The 13,243-nt window shown below is 41.2% G+C and overlaps 1 protein-coding gene across 5 annotated transcripts in view; it reads left to right on the top strand.

The window, feature by feature from the left end:
- Positions 1-4,922: 4,922 nt before the first annotated feature.
- plce1 (phospholipase C, epsilon 1) overlaps positions 4,923-13,243 on the top strand; it is an 87,925-nt gene continuing 79,604 nt past the window's right edge. For all 5 annotated transcript variants that reach the window (XM_084342298.1, XM_084342300.1, XM_084342299.1 and 2 more), the window contains exon 1: positions 4,923-5,014. The gene's annotated coding sequence lies outside the window, so the exon portion shown is untranslated. The remainder of the gene's footprint in view (positions 5,015-13,243) is intronic.

A 13,243-nucleotide genomic window follows, 5' to 3' on the forward strand; every position in this document is an offset into this window, starting at 1 on the left:
TCTGTAGTTTCTTTTAAATTCAATCTTTGTGTTCATATCATCTCCTGTTTCTCATCAATCACTTCGAACATGACTGAAACATGTGAAGCAGACCCAAACTGTGCCGAGGCGTTGTTTGTTCTTACATCATTGTCCCAGATGCCCCAGCTCTACTCATGACAATTGTACAAACTAGGCTACGAGCAGGGAACCCCTTTTTACAAACCACTGAGTCAGGTAGCTGTTAGCTCAGAACAGCACCTGGCCGAGTGGATTGTAGTCATTGTGTGTTCGCAGGTTATTTGTCTCTGTGCGCATCACACCTTTGTTTATTTCCCCTTTGTTTGTAAACAACGCACGGTTGCGAGGCATTGTGTGTTCGTGCAGAATGGTTGCGTTTCATTGTGTCCCAATACAAGCCATGTCTTGCGAAACAAAGGCTTGTGCCTTCCATGGAGGGCTGACTCACTGCATGCAGGTGGTGTTGTAAACCTTCCTCTGGATCTAGGCTGTGGACGCAGGGTAATTCTTCAGCTGAGCGCTGAGCTAAGTCAAGTGTGAATAGGCTGAGCCAGAACAGAGAAGCTCTTTGTTGCAGGGTAGAATGAATGACTAACTTGAGGCTAAAGATGTTTTGTATAAAAATAATGTTTTTTCCACCTTTAATTTTAGTGCTACTTGTTATCTTCTATGCTTAGTTTCAACACGCAGTCATCAACCATATATATAAAGCAAAATTAGCTATTAAATATACCTGTATTACTAAGGATCATACTATACTAATAAAATCCTCCAATTATTGTAGTAGAATGTATTTTGTTGATTCTATGTAATATAGATATTTACAGCAGTAACAGTGCATCTGCTGTGAATAATCCTATTATTATCAGTATCATTACTGCATCAGACATCAGATGTAACAGTGCATTAGTGTAACAGTGGCTTCCTGCTCATGTAATGAGCCTTTACTGACAGCAGAGGGCAGGATCCACACAAAAAATAAGGTCTCACTCTTGACAGCAACTTCACCTGAGAGGTGAGGTTTTATTAATGATTCACGTTGTAACACAATAAACAAGACGATTTACAATGTGCATTTTCAAAGTTGGCCGTCTTTGATGTAAGGGGGGGAACTGCTCCCGCTGGATCACTGTGATGTTGTTCCTTGTCCATGGCAGTAAAAACACCTGTTTTTGAATGAGGTTTGGCCTGAAGTCAAACTTTCGCCCATAGGGAGGCATGCAGCACGTGTGCTACTTTGCTCTTTTATTTAATCAAAATTGCCTCACATTCATGACAAACAAGCTGCATTATGCAGTTTTGACCACTGACTAGAGTAGTAGTCAACTCTTGCACTTATGCAGAAGAGAAACATCTAAATAATCCTCTGTGTTTTACCACTGACCTCTCTTCCACAAAGCAAACATTAAGGTTTTAAAAGTTGAATGGTTAAAAAATAGAAGACAGTAATTTGCAGTTGCCTTCAAAGAGGAAATACAAGATTGTACTTATCAGATTAGGTCAGAGGTGTGTGCACAAGATAGCCTACCAAGATACTGTATCACCACTTAATCTACAGTTCCTTGTTTACACTGCTTGTCAATACTCTCACTTGTACACCTGTAGGCTTGATCTGTTTTATTCAGGTAGGCCTGAATCCAGTGGTGTGGACAAAGAGAAAAGACATTTTCTGGTATCCCTGCCGACTTTATCCAATCAGGACAGAGACACAACCAACAGCAGCTTTAAAGTGTATTTTCTAGGGAGTACCACTTAGCATAATGTGGAGAAGGGAGTTAAAGCCTTTTGTGGCTCCAGAGGAAGCTGCATGTAATCTGATAACCCCACCAGGCACCAGGTTCTGAAAAAGCAGTCCGCTGGTCTAGCATTGCACTCCGTTAACTCTGTTGAACTCATCATGGAGAGTTTAAAAACAAATGATCAAGCAGCACCTTTTTTCTTTATTCCACGCATTCCACTTCCTTTCCAAAAACCTGGTGCCTACATTACCCACAATGCACCTCGGCCGCTGAGTGACATCACTGGAGGCAATTTATAAGATCACAAGCAGCCTCCTCTGGAGCCACAAAAGGCTTTATACTACATTTTTCACTTGTGTAGAACTTGTCCCCAAGACCTGTAAACACACTTTAAGATTAAAGATGTTCTGGAGCTACCCTTTAAATAAGGAGTTTACCTGGACTTGATGTGCGCAGGAAAAATGACTTGGGACTTTCTGGAGACTTGGAGACCAAAACGACTGAAGTCACATCTGCATCTGTCAGTGTGTGTAAAATAAAGATGCATCCATCATACAAAATGTCACAAAAACCATGACGCTGCAGGATTTGTAAACAGGGAGGAGATGTGACAAATGTCTACATCATGTGTCGCTGAGAACACATGCTGGGAAGTAGAAATGCTAGATAAAGCTGGGAAAGCCACCCGCCCTCCTGTTTCTTTTTTCTTTTTATCAGCGTGCTGGGGATTCCCAAAGGTTTGCACGCTCCTGGGTGGAGGAGAGCTGGAGGGATGGAAGGGTTGCACATTCCTGCTCAATGGCATAAGACTTCCCATCAGAGGAGCGGGAGGGAATTGGAAAATAATCCCTCATTTTCCAAGCTGAAATAAATGAAGTTATAGGCTGCGAAGTGGAAAAGGGCATCTCTCTCTCTCGACAGCACGTGCTTTCGCTGTCTCGGGGGCGGGGCGCCGGTGCGTTCACGGGTAACCTACTTTTTTCCCTTTTTTTTAATCCTGCAGAATAATATAACAATAAAAGCAACTGCGCAATCAAGAGAGCCATTAAAAACAACGCGCTGTTTCTTTTGCTGCGGGGAGACCTTTTACCTTTGCCAGCCAACATTCATCTCCTGATTGAACCTGTCCCAGTTAGGAAATCTGATCAAATTGCCTGAGGTGAGGAAGATCCGGCTCTATTGGCAGCTTACTGAGGGTGACACAAGCTGTGGGGATCTACCTGCACTGGAGGTAGTTATTTTGTCAAGTAGTCAAAAAAAAAGATTCCTGTGACTGGCCCCCTCAGTTTATAACCAGTAGACATCACAAGTCAGTGCAACTGTGGACACGTTAACCCTGGAGTCTGCAGTGAAGCGCTATAAAACATAAATCATTTGGAGGGAAACAATGTATAGGGCGACTGGCTATGGTGCGAAATTGTAGCCAGACATTCCGATGTGGTGACACACACACGCACACACACACACACACACACACACACACCAGAGCCGCAGTTATTGTCCTCCTGTCCACAGCTCGGTTGGCTACTGTGAGAGGAGATGCTGCGTTCAATGCCATTGGATATTTTCCCATCAGTTACAAAATACTCATGAGAAAAGCCAGATGAAAGGCATATATCATCATCACATAAGTGACATACCATGTGTGCGTTGTATAGCTACCTTATTACCTCCAAATCCCTTTCCGCTGCAATGCTCACAGCAGATTGTAAATGGAAGCTGCAGAACATACGCACAAACCAACCAGTCTGTTAATTTGTGGTTCTTTAATTAAACACCTTATTGAGGAATATGCATTACATGAGTGCACTATAAACTAAAATAGTTATGGTCTTAAAACTACACAGGGCCTCATTACAAGAGAGAGAGAGAGGCACATGATTGGATGATAATGATACAGGGCACACCTCAGCAGATGTTGTATTTTAGCGGTGCAAATCTCTGATCTGATTAGTAAGAAAATAATTTGGATGCAGTAAACCTGAGGCTATGGAGCCCCAGCACAGATAGAATCCTTCCCAACATACTTGTTGCAGTCTCATTCTTTCTGAGCTACAAGCCTGCAAGATGAATATCTGCAGCGTTCATTGTTTTCATTTTAGAATATCACATCTGACTACTGTAATTTCCCAAATTGTGTACAGCGTCGTAGATGCTACTTGTAGCGGCTGGATCTGGCAGCATATGACACATGTATATGCTGTATATTTTAAAGGATAAATTCAAAAACAACTGAAAATACCCCAAAACATAAAATGCATCATACAACTCGTCCACCGTGATCTGTGTCTATGGAAGCCCTGTTATCCCAAATTAATATGAGCAGACTTTATTTACACTTTATTTAAATCAAAATCTTCACTGTAACTGCTGAGCTAAAAGCGTTAGCAGGAACTCGACCGTGCATCGAGATTATTGAAAATGTCAAATCAAATCTTTCAAATTTTCAAATCAATTTGGGATCTCAGGGCTTTCAGAGACTTGGATTTGAAAATCTGAAAGATTTGATTTGACATTATCAACACTCTTGATGCACAGTCGAGCTCATGCTTACGCTGTGAGCTTAGCAGCTACAGTAAAGATTTTGGTTTAAAAAGAGTGTAAATAGAGTCTCCTCAAATCAATTAGGGATCTCAGGGCTTTCGGAGACTTGGGTTACACCAGAGGAGTTGTTTGGAGCCACTTTTTGTTTTGCCTTTTTTTCTTTTAACGTTTTAAAAACAAGTCCCCATCTGCTTCAGCTGTTTAGGAAAATGCTGCAACGCTGTTTTACTGCGAAGCTCCAGAAATGTTCTGTGGATTACGAAACTTCACCTGACTTTCCATCGGCATGAGGGTGAGCAGATAATGGGTGACTTTTAATTTTTGGGTGAACTTATCCTTTAAAACCTATAGCTATATATGGCATAAAAAATGCCTGAATTTTCATCTTTGAGTGAAAAAAAACAAAAAAAACAACTGACATTTCTCATAAGGGCACAGTCTGTAAAACAAACAGCACTTAAGTGTGTGAAACAGCAGCTGTCCAGAAAACATTTAACAACAGCACAAGCCTTTGAGTCTTGATATTGAACTGGGAGCGCCAATTTTCCGAGGAGCACGTGAAGGCACCACTAAAGAGAGCGGTTTCCCTCCGCGGCACGAGCTGCTACATCAACTGTCTGTCCGCGAGAGCTGCGGAGCGAGTCAGTCAGCAGAGGTGACCGGGACATGTGTCGATCTGCTCACTGTGATGGGTTTTACATGGAAGATAACTGGATTTGACAACTTTAAAGGTAAGTTCGTGCCACCGCATCCTCAAACTGTCACGTTTAGACACCTTTTCACTGCGTTGCACGAGTGTCTTTCGGGTCTGGAGTGCGGTTTGTTTGGGAAGTTGCACACAGGGTGAACTTGTGTCCAGAAACCACCACCACCCCCCCAAAAATAAGCTAAATGCTAATGTTTTACCTTCACGTTGGTTTGTTCGGTACTAAACAGGAATGTAGGTGAAATGTGGCTGTGAGTTTGACTCCGTTTCAGCTGGGGCACCGAACTGAAACCACCTCCTCTAAAACAGACTGCAGAAATGGGGTCACGATTTTGGGGGGTGTCTCTTAGTAGAAAAGTGTTAAAAAATATTGTCCGCCATTGTTTCGGAGGTGCATTCATGTATATAAAGGCTAAATCACTGTCAAAGTTGTTTATGTTTATTGACATCGAACATCAACCAAAAAAGTAAGCTAACTTACATTTACAAGTTGACAGCAGTTGCACTCATTACGTTTGCACGCTTCCATGTTTTTTTTTTTTTTTAGTTTGACAGGTCAGCTCATTGTTTACACAGGCAGAGTCCCCCAGGCATCCCTAAGGGATTGGGACCTTTAACCCTTCTGAATGTGATGATGTTGCAGTGAAAGTTGCTTGAAACTAAAGAGATTTATCAGTCCCAAATGGACATGAAAGGGGAAATACAGCTGAGATTAATGAAATGCAGATCAGAATCACTACCAGACAGGGGCAGGAAAGGACACATGGACAACTTAGGGAAGAACACAGTCCATATGACAGCCTGACACACACTAATGGGATAACAGGGCCACATTTACAGACACTTTCGGTGGTGTTTGCATTGTTCATATATCTCCTAGTCAATATTTGTGCTCCAGCGTTTTGGCATATTGTTCAGCAGCAGTTGGAGCGAAGGTGTGGTGATGCCTCGAGATAAAAAATGTGGAGCAGACGGGGATGGGAGACTGGTCTGACTTGTTGTTTTAAAACTTGCTAATGCATCCTCACTTCCAGAAAAGCCGGTCAGTGCTTCCCATTTGTTCAGCTGTGCAACAGCTCCACAGCTCCAGCTTTGTCTTGATGACTACACAGTTAGTGTCTGGGTTTGTCACTTGCAGCCACAATTGACCTTTGACCTTTAGTCTAAACATGGAGTAAATGTTGAATTCATTCCTTTTGCCCCATGTTTATCAGGCTGCTGCTGCTGCTCTTAAATGACCTGTGTTTAAAAATCAAAGGTGCCCTGTGGAGTTTTCATTGACATAAAGCGATTATGATCAAAATGCATTGCACGAATTCTTGAGGTCTAAAAAATGCTGTGAATGCATTTCAGTTTCAGTGCCATCGACGATTGCCAGTGGCTGACATTCATTGACTTCTGAACCATGTACCATCGTAACAGTGATTTAAAAGGAGCCCCATGAGAGAGGACAAAAGTGTGTGTCCCATCAGAGTTGCCATAAGAAAAAAATTTTTGGTGTCTGTTTGTGACATGTGGGAGAGAAAAATAAAAGACAGTTTATTGGTTTATTGGACTCTTGGTTACACTGGTGGCAGTGGTGTTTCTTTTCTGCGGACTGCTGTTACTGTGTTTCTGTCAACCGTGCCGTTCTCATTTTGTTTTTCTTTGTCAGCTACCCGCAGATGATTCAGTGTCAGATTTCATGGCCACTGCGAGGTTAGCGAGCATGATGGCTGAGAAAGAGAAGAGCTACCGTAGTCACTTCAATATTTGTTCATTTATTTCAAGTTAAATCGTCATTGCAGTACTCAACAATGTTACCGTACATCGGATCAATTTTCCTCATATCGTGCAGGCCTAATCCATGTTTTTTTTGAAACATGAAACATTCTCGTTCTTGTCTTCGATTTAAGCAACATACTTTCCTGTCATAACTGTGTTTCTCATATTTGGGCTTTTAATACAATATGTATCTTTTCTTTGTATTTGATATGTTTGCTGCCACTTTGAATTGAGCTAAAGTCTAAAGCTACCGTTTGATATGTTCTAAGACATTGATAAAGATGATGTGACTACATTTCTGTACTTACAGAGAAAGAAATATCCATTTTAGCTATTAACAATAATACATACTTATGCATTTCACTCCGTCTTGCCTACAGACAACATGTGTGAACATGATCAGATTTCAGGCCAAGGGAAAAACACTGAACACAGCAATTACTTGATGTAATCATCCAGAGAAGTCAGATGTTAGAAATACGGTGTCTGGCTTCAGTGTTGAAACCAGATTTCCCTCAGCTTGAACTCTCTGATATGAACATATTTTGACGATGTCTGGACAACAGCTGGGAATTGATTGGTTAAGAGGCTGATGAGAATGAATATTTAATGAAATTTGTGAAACAGAGACATTTTGTTTGTTGTTTGAAAAACCTTTTAACGACCGGCCACCAGGTCACAGTGAAGGTTTTGCACCATATGCAAAGTGCAGTATGAACACGGCTCCACATCATCTCTCCTGGCGTGGTTCACTTTTGTTATGCCGCCTTAACGCTTTTTCTGTTGTTACAGACACACACATTCACAAATACTGGCACTCGTTTCATTCTATTATTCAAGTTCAGCAGTCTCCCCTTTCGAGTTATCTTTTTTCTCTTTGTTAACGAGTGCACACACACACACACACACACACTACCGTTCACACACTCATCCACTGTGAAAATAGTCACCCCTTCTTGAGTCAGCCCTCTCCCTCTGTTGTTACACTAATACACACACACACACACACACACACACACACACACACACACACACACACACACACACACACACACACACGCAGAGCCTCTCTCTCGCTCTTTCTGTGCAGTTTCCACTGGAGTGTCTGCCCTGCCCTCTAATCAAAGCCATATGTTCTCCAGGTCGCTCGCATGAAAAGTCTGTTCTGTTTGCAGCGCTGCTCCCACTGTAACCAGCCTCTCACTTTATTACTGGCAGAGGGAGACTGTTGAGAAAGAAGGTAACCTGCCCAGGATTGCAGGTTGATATTTTGTCCTTTTTTCTCTTTTCTTTTTTTTTTCTGTTTGGATCCATCCATAGTGATTTGGTAATGGAAAGATGGACAGTTTTCTCTCACTTGAATCCTTGGTATTCCCCTCCTCTCCTTGTAGTTGTTTAAGTATTTATGAGCTCTCCTGGTGGCCGGTTTGATAAAACCTTCATGAATCAAAGATATTTTAGTCCTTAGCCTTGATCGTTCCTGACAGATCAGAGTGTTAAAGATTCTCAGGGCATGTAGGCTCACACCACCTCTTCAGATGAATCAGCTGTCAGTCTCTATGATTAAAAAATGTGCTGTCTAGGGTGCCAAAATGAGGCCGCTCAAACTTATTTATCAAAGAAAAGTTGCCAATCTGGCCACATTATGTGACCATAACTAATATAAACATGACCAGCAGCTTTGTGATGTGGGGACCCAACAGAAACTGGCATGTGACTCATTTCGAATCCCACCTCAAACATTTAATAATACTCCCCTCAAGTGAAGGATAATACATGCTTTAAATTCTCATAATAAGGGGGATACCGTCCTGTTGCTCTGGTTATGGATAAACTACAGATTCCATTCAGCTTCAGGTTTCTTCGCTGAATTTACAGTGCAGCAAATGGAAAGCAGTTTTCCATCAGTTCTTAACCACTTAAACTGTGATTCTCTGCCCAAAGCTGACTGGGTTCGACCCAATGGGTTCAGGCCAATTGGAGCTCTTTAAATTTGCTCAGACTTGAATGAGGTTGGGATTCAAGGCACTATTTAGATGTTCCTGTTGTAAAAAGTAATTCAACAGCAGTATATAGGATTAAAATATCACATCCTATTCTCGTATTGGAAGTTTGTTTTTTATGCTTGACATTAAGTGCAAGTAAGATGAAGAAAATCTGCAATTTACAGTTAATGTCTGATGAGTAAAGCTTTTTTAGAAATTAGAGGTTGATTTTTCTGAATACAGATCAGGCGTTGGCGGGGTTGTGACTCAGTGGGTTGTGTTGAAACAGAAGGGGTCTGGTCCAGTGTTCTCTCTGATACGCGGCAGTCATTTTGACAATCATGCAAAAATCATCAATAATCAGTTGTAACCTTATGTTCTAAAGCACATAAAGATTAGTTTTTACTTCCCAGCTGCACTGACCTCTCCCTTTATCTACGTCTTTGCACTGCATGGTAGCATTCATCAGTTTCTTTTCAACTGTGACCAGTTTAAGGAATGTGATTCTATTGTAGTCATATGATGTGTCTTTTCTTCTCTGTGTAAAGAGAGGGGGGGTCCTTGCATAAAGAGTATGTTACTATACCGAAGAACTGTGCAGGATTTTCTTTACCTGGATCTTAGAGCACCACAAAACTGAGTATCTACCTTACGTTGTACCACCTGACTCACATTAATCTTTAAGCTTTCAGTCATCACTGTGGTCTAGATACCTCCCCAAAAAACATGATGCGTAAATTGTCAAAATTCTAGTTATTGTTGTTTTCACACGATGCTACTTCTCTCTATTCCATCTAACTGCTATATCTGGCTTTTAAGACATCATCAGATATCACTGCCAAGTAAAGTATCATTGCTGCTTAGTAGGGGTGTAACAATACACAAAAATCACGGTTCGATACGTACCTCGGTTTTGAGGTCACGGTTCGGTTCATTTTCGGTACAGTGCGGGAACAAAATGCAAAACATAAATTTGCTTGTTGTTTATTCGGAACTTTTGTAAACCAACAATTTATTGTAACATTATACAAAATATGAAAATAAAATTTAAAAAATAGAATACTGTTGTAAAGTGCTGCCTGGTAATAAGTTAAATAAATAATTTTCACTGTCTCCTTAAGTCCCTCTGCCAGGTTTGCACTGGTGTGTTGTTCATACGGGCTGAGTTGCTAGAGAGAGGCTGCTTGATTGCCAGAGTCAGCTGCGTTTGCACTAAGGTCTTTTTTTTTTCTTGTAGCAGTGATATTCACACTTGGGTGGTGCCGTTTCAAGTGCCGCGGCACAACGCAGAAATTCAGCCGAATTTAGCGCAGAGCAGACAGGAAGAGCAGACACGAAACAACAACAATACATCCGGTTGATTTTCAAAATAAAACACTCCGTGTTGATACAAGCACAAAAACCTCAAAAAAGAGACAAATACGCGCTCTTCTTCTAATCCTTCAGTCGGAAACACTTCGTGTTATGTTTATAACACGTATAACTGCAGTCGTGTGTGATTATGTAATTATCACGGGAATTGTTTCGGTTTCGTTTCTCCAGCTGTTCGGCCGAACTGCGCCGTGCCCGACTCGTCTTTCTCCGTTGCAATATGTAACCAGGAAGCCGAAGTGTTCCGAAGCAGGAGACTTAAGCGACAAGGGAGGGTCTTCAAGCTCTGGTTTCGCGCTAGCGTTAGCCATGATGTAAACGGGCTGCACGTGTAGCTGCAGGCAGAAAATAAACACACACAACTTCTGCTGTGGAAACTCACCCGTGCACAGCCCTGTACCGAACCGAACGTCCTGTACCGAAACAATTCAATACGAATACATGTATTGTTACACCCCTACTGCTTAGTTGCATGAATTCTCTAACGTGTATTCTTTGTGCAGGATTGTTTTTTTTTTTTCCCTCATTCCCCGTTCTGGCTAGTTTTGACTCTCTCTGAAAGGAGTTTTTTGAAATTATGCATGAAAGTCTAATCTGTGTCCCGCATCAAGTACGCTCTTGGCAAATTCTTTACAGTTTTAGTAATGGTCACCTTTTTGGCGTCACCAAAGTGTCTCCGTCTGGAAACATAATGCAATTGAAATCTGTTTTTCACTGCGTGACTGTTTCTTTGCAGTCGGGTGACACCAGTTGGAGCGTCGCTCTATTGTACTCACATGGCATGCCTTTTTTTTCTCCGTGGCCCCAACACAACAGAAAAGGGGATTCCTTCCTTCTCTCCCTGACCTGCTTATTATGCTGCTGGAATGCCAAAGATCCAATGCTGAATCTTAGTGTGTGAAGTATTTAGCAGAGTATTTTGGAGGCTCAGGAGGATTTCAGCTCACTTTGAATCCAGCTCTCATTTTACACTTTAACATTTTCCACGTCTCTCACTCTCTTTATTTTGCTCATCCACTGTGTAGTATCAAAGTAAGTAAGAAGAAATGCAAAGATTATAACCAGTGCTATCACAGTGCTGCTTTCTACCCCGCTGATTGGGCTTCACTCTCCTGCGCTCCGTGTTAAGTTTGACCTAATCACATACCAGGGTGTGAGTCATCGTTTGGATGAGTTGTGAAATAATCCCTCCTGAATGAACATTAGAAAAAGGCTTTTATGTGAGGGTGAAGGCCCCCCTGTTGAGGGGAAAAACACAATGATTTAGGACGGGGGTTCACAAACTGTTCCAGTCCTGTGACATAAACTCATGGAAACAAAATGTTACTCATTTAGATTGAATGCTCATGAGACAAAAGGTTATTGCACGTTATTGCAAGTGGATTTTGTTTTTAAATCCATAATTTCAATAACTGGTTGAATGCTCAATTTGTAAACAACTGTGGCCTGTTGTGGAGCTGTGTCAGTCAGATGTAGTTTAAAATCAGTCAGTCAGTAATGACCGCCCTGAGACTTGATCCATTTGCTTAGCTTTCGTGCTAACATGTTAACAGTTTCCAACTTACACATCTAAAGTATTTCCCTATCAACTGAAACTCTGCTGGGACTAGCTTAACTTTGAGAATTACAAATGGCAACAACACACTTTATCAACCTAAGTTTACTGGGCCGTCTTATTGAATGCTTCAGTGATGCTGAAACGGAATATCTCAATAACCTCTCAAAATTCTTTAGAGATCAGAGTTAGTGTGTTGGTCCTTCTATTAGCACCTTTTGTGAGCATTGATATGTAGCTTGCATATGGGCATGATTCAGTCATTTGCCTTTTCTTGTCCATTTGCCTCAAATGCAAAGTATTTTCAAACAACACGCCTGCTATGACTTCTGTGTCAACCACAGCTGGTTGGGGTGGCTCTGCACTCGCCATCTTTACTGCGCTACAACGCCATAACAAAAAAAGGCGAATGAGTGTGTGTTGAGAAGACAGCACTTTGAGTTAATGAGAGGAGGAGGTGCTATGCAAGCACTGCAGTGGTTTGTGTCAACTTGCTGTCGAACGATAGAGCGAGAAAGCGCTGCTGGTACTGGTGTATCAATACTGTGGAAATTGAATAATCTGTATTTTTGACAACACTGCCTTTGATAGGCCAATATCGGTTGACGGCTAACTGATATAGCTGCTTAATATAGCTCTAATATTTTTATTTTAGGGCTGTGAGATGGCCTTAACATTGACTTAAGCTCACAGATAAAAGGAAACTTACTGTTGTGGACCTGGATCCAGTACATGGCTGTAGTGAGATGTTACAATAGTGTAACATGTGCTGTATGTGAAAGCCAAATTAGTATAACATGGCCTAACCAAAGAGTTTTGCTCTAAAACAAATTATTTTGTTAATAATCTTTCAAATTGATGTATGACAGTTTGGAAATAACCTTTTGAGATAAATGAGGGAGCCACTGACGCACACTCTAAAACACAAAAAAAAATATACAGTGTTCTGTTGTTAACCATCTGATTTTGATTATATCCAGTCTCTTCAGGACTGTCTGAAGTGCTGAGATCATCCCCTTTTGCTTTCATCAACATGTGTTATACTTTATTGCAGAACGGGTAATGTTGGCTCTTATTGAAAAAAGTACCAAACAGTTCTCTTTTAAAGCAAGACGGGCAGACAACTGTCTCTTCTTGTTTTATCAGATTTTTTTTAGTCATGCAGGCAGTTGATATCACAGTTTTCTTTGTCTTTTTCCGAGATAGACAAGCTTTTTACAGCAGAACACAAGCCCACGTTCAGCCTTTTCAGTTTTGGAAAGAAATCATTGCCTCATGTTTTCAAATGCTCCAGCTTGTTTGGGATAGTTTAAAACTGTAACTTACAAAAATGAGATTTAGCATGTAAATTGGTGAGTTTTAGAGGTGCTGGTAGGGGGATTTTGTTAGCTTTGAACAGAAAAAGGTTAGCTGATTCCTTCTTTTTTCTGCTTTTTTTCTGCTAAACTAACCAGCTGCTCTCTATGGCTTCATATTTACCGTACAGAAATGATAGACATTTACAAAAACTCCCTGAAATCAAACAGCTGTGTGTCACTCTCTGTCATGTGTTGTAACTGTCAGTCAGATGACTGTCAAG

This window comes from Pagrus pagrus, assembly GCF_965226575.1.
Source record: "Pagrus pagrus genome assembly, chromosome: 21".
Lineage (NCBI taxonomy): Eukaryota > Metazoa > Chordata > Actinopteri > Spariformes > Sparidae > Pagrus > Pagrus pagrus.